Genomic DNA, 4,344 nt, shown 5'->3' on the forward strand with positions numbered 1-4,344 from the left:
TATCTGTTGTTGCTATCTGGCCTCTCGGTAGATGCTCCCTGACAAACAAGTTTCTTCGGTATCTTGTTGTTTGTATAAATTTTATCAGGACTACCGTCACGGAAATCTTAACGATGTATCGATGATCTGTGGTTGGTTTGTATTGACCCGGCCTCTGAGTCATTTGACTATCCTATAATAAGAATGAGTCAGTCAAAATTTCAATTTTCAATCTTTTGCAATCAGGAATAACATGATTTTATAAATAATCAAAAAATCAAAAAGGAGAGCGTCGTTGGTGTCACTCATTCTAAATGATGGAACACGAGTTAAAAAGTAATTGCATTAGGTAAATTTGGCTATCTATTTCTTAGGAACAGTAGAGAACTTAAAAGTATAAATGTATGTACATCACAATCAAGATGGTGTAGACATGTTTTCTTTTTACATTTCTCATTTCATTAAATATAAGGACTGGATGAAAAAAGCGATTGCCTATTTTTTTTTTTTAAATAATAAAACTCTTGGAGGCTTTTATATAGAATTACGAGTACATATTACAGTTAATCTAACGAGCAGCTCGAACTAAAACCTTTTAAAAAAACTTTTAATGTTATGCCTATTTTCTTTCTTTTGTGTGTCTCCTATCATAAATTTTTTTTTATTGATGTTTACAAATACCTTCATGAATTTTGCACTATATTTGTACAATAATATCCCCGTCGTTGAACGCATTTTCCTCATCCACATTTATTTATATCCACAAATTATATACTAAGAGTGCAGTTAGACATTAGTAAATTACTTCACCATGACTCATTTTATAACTTATAAATGAATAATGAAGATTTTTTTCATTCATGAAATAGATTGTTTTTTCATAACAAAACTATAAATATAATGTGATAATCATTATAACAAAACTATAATATATTAATGATATGATAATCATCATAACATAACTACTATTTAATAATGATGTGATAATCATTATGAAATAAGTGGAATATAATAATATGATAAACATCATAACTTTACTATAATATAATAATAATATCATAACATATCTATAATATAATAACATCAAAGTCACCATAATATAACAATAATATAATAATAATATCATAATCATCATACATGGTATACATGATACACAATGATTATTCATACTCTCTTTGGTCAGGGTTTATTTCAAATGAAATCTTCCTAAACTTTATGTTTCAGATTTACACAAGGGCATAAATATTTATATTATATTATATTTAGCTTAATTATTATCTGTTAAACAAATTTCACCCACACTTATTATGGAATAGAAAATAATAATGCCAATTTAATTTGACTAGAGGCTCGTTAATTGAGAAGCGACATGACTTGAGCTTTTTTTTAATTACCTCATCGGACTCAGCTGGATTACGGCGGCGTCCGGACACGCGGTAATTAATTAACAAGGCTAGGAATTTGATCGAGATATATTAAAATATATAGAGTGAGCAGTGGATACGATGTGGGGCGGGCCCACGCGCTAGGACCCACTAAACCAGTGAAGAGGTCAACCGTTAGTAACCACCTCTTGATAAACAGACTATGCGCCGCGCAGAATCAATCACCTTTGTTAGCACGACTCGCGCAATTTCGTCACATTATAAGCGCAAATATTGCCCAATTCCCATGGAAATGACCTTATTTGTCACACTTGAAATTTCATTTTGCAATTATTTTCATTTTTTTAATTATTTTAATAATTTATTTGTTGTTATTTACAACTGTATAAAAATATATACAACTATTTGCTATAAGTTATAAAATGATATGATACAAACATGTACAGAATGTACCCGTTGATAGAACTCCAATAACATTTATAGAAGAGAAGATATCGAGGCCATCTTCTTTTCAGACGCTTAGGAGGATTGCCAGGTAATGAAGAAGAAGCCAGGTTAGAAACAAGTGGGTTTGGGTGATTAAGTTAATTGGGTGGGAAGTTAATCATAAAAGAAATAGTATCTGGTTCTGGCCAAATCGGCAACATATGGAACATTGAGGACCTAATGGATGACTTGATTTGTGACAAGGTAAGGGGTATTTTAAGAAAGATTTTGGACTGCAAGGACTTGATACGGGAGGAATTCCATGATTTAGTGGAGCCCCAAAGCTCAATTTCTTATGTCCTGATAGGCTTTATTACAGTCATGTAGATCAGTCTTTAGTAATGAATTGAAAGTTTCGACCGTTTGTCTTGTAAATGTTGTAGTAGTCGGAATTGACGAGGAGTTTCCTGTCTTTTCAATCTTGTATGAGGATTCCATGTCCATTCGTTTGTCGAGATGTAGTCCCAAGCAACAGATCTGTTCGACAGGAATAAGTGGGGTACTATGAAAGCATACTGTGGGGCAGAAAGTCGTGGATTTACGACGAAGGGTAAATAAATTTTATTTTAGCTGTTAACAAATATTTTACCAAATCGGTTTAGAAAAAATATATTTGGCATCGTAATCTAGGATTTTTAAAAGATTCTGATTTATTTTTTCCTAAAAAATGTATTTGTATGTGTTATATAATTATTTATAATTTTTAACTCTTTCAATCTAATCGGCAGTTTTTTTTTTATTCAAATCAAAAAACAAAAAAAAATCTTCAGCATCATCCTTCGTAACTAATGACTAAATGTACAAAATTAAACTCCACAAACAATGCAATAAATTCACTGCCGAACCCAATACAATAGAAGCAGTACTTCCTTTCTTTTTGACTTTGAACCACTAAAATATTGCAATAATTTCAGAATCATTAATCTCGTTAAAAGGTTTAGATTGTATCTATCAAGAGCATCCAAAAATTTCCTGCATCCATTTTTATTTAAACACTCTACACTATCTGGTTATGTCAGTTACATTTATATGGGTCCCAAGTCATGTTGGAATCGTAGGGAATAAACTGGCCGATCATGCTGCAGGAGATGAACTCGCGCTTCCGGGACGGAGTAAAGAAATTATAACTCCATCAGAAATGAGCAAACCCCTTGAAAAGAAAATCAAAGATAGATAGCAATCAGTGGGGAATAAACTAAAAATTATTAAAAAGGAAGCCAAGCCCTGGGGTACCTCCATTCGCAAATGCCGTAGAGAGGTCGTACTGACTAGCCTGAGAATAGGTCACACGAGGCTCACCCACTCCTATCTTATTTCAAAAGAAACGCCTCCGAACTGCCAGTATTGCAGCAACCATTTGACAATTAGCCATATTTCCAAGAGTTCCCATATTTCACATCACACCGCAATAGCCTAGGGTTAAACCCAGATATTTTAAAAACCTTTGGAGACGATGATAATACAATAGAATTAGTGTTTCAGTTTTTAAAATCAAAAGTTTTACTGACAAAAATATAACATTGGACGGATAAAATAAATTAATAAAATAATAATCAAATTAAAAATTAAAGTTAAATTAAACAAATATAAGCACAATTAAATAAGATATAAATGCCATTGATGGCCAATGATGTTTTGTACCACAAAATAAAAACAAATCTGTTGGTACAAATCGTCGTCCTATCAGTGCTATAATATGAGTTGAAAATTCTTAAAAAAACGTTAAATAATAATTTTAGGAACTCCGATTTGAAAATAATATAATATTTTGGGGTCCAAATTTATGCCTAGTTTTCTTTTTCATAAATTACGAAAATTTTGATAACTTAAACACGACTTCACGACGAAATCTGTGGGCAAAATTGGCAGTTTTTTAATGCCTAATAAAATTTATTAATCATAAATCATTTGTAGTGAATAGTCGAATCCATTGGAGATTGACTAATTTATAACAGCAAGGTAATTGCAACCAATAAAATCGACTCTCGCAGATCCTGGTAGACATCCGGGAAATATTTATTACATTGAAGTTATACTTGATGAATTCCGACAGACACGAGCGTTGGATTCGTAAAATATAACTTGAATACTGTGAAGAAGATTTTTTATAGAAGAATAATGAATAATGCTTCTAGAAACCTTAGTATTCCTAAAAGTTCCTTGTTTATCTCTCTATTCAATGAAACAGGAATGATTAACCACTCAATGTGGCTTAGAATAAAAAAAATTAAAAAAGGATTTTTTGGTGTTGGAATAGACAATATATACCATAATCATTCTGGATAATATACCTAAAATGTCCTTGTAAATACTGTTTTTTTGTCTATTTCTGTGTGGAAATTGATTATTATTGTCAATTTTTATTGTTATATTTTAGTAATTTAGTCAGTATTAAGATTTTTAATTATCTGCCAACATAGATTTTTTTATCATTATTTAAGAGCATTACGGAGTAAAAGAAATAGAATCGTTCGATTCATGGAGAGAATTCTGA

This window comes from Halyomorpha halys, unplaced genomic scaffold (genome assembly GCF_000696795.3).
Source record: "Halyomorpha halys isolate HHAL.00 unplaced genomic scaffold, Hhal_1.1 Scaffold548.1, whole genome shotgun sequence".
Taxonomy (NCBI): domain Eukaryota; kingdom Metazoa; phylum Arthropoda; class Insecta; order Hemiptera; family Pentatomidae; genus Halyomorpha; species Halyomorpha halys.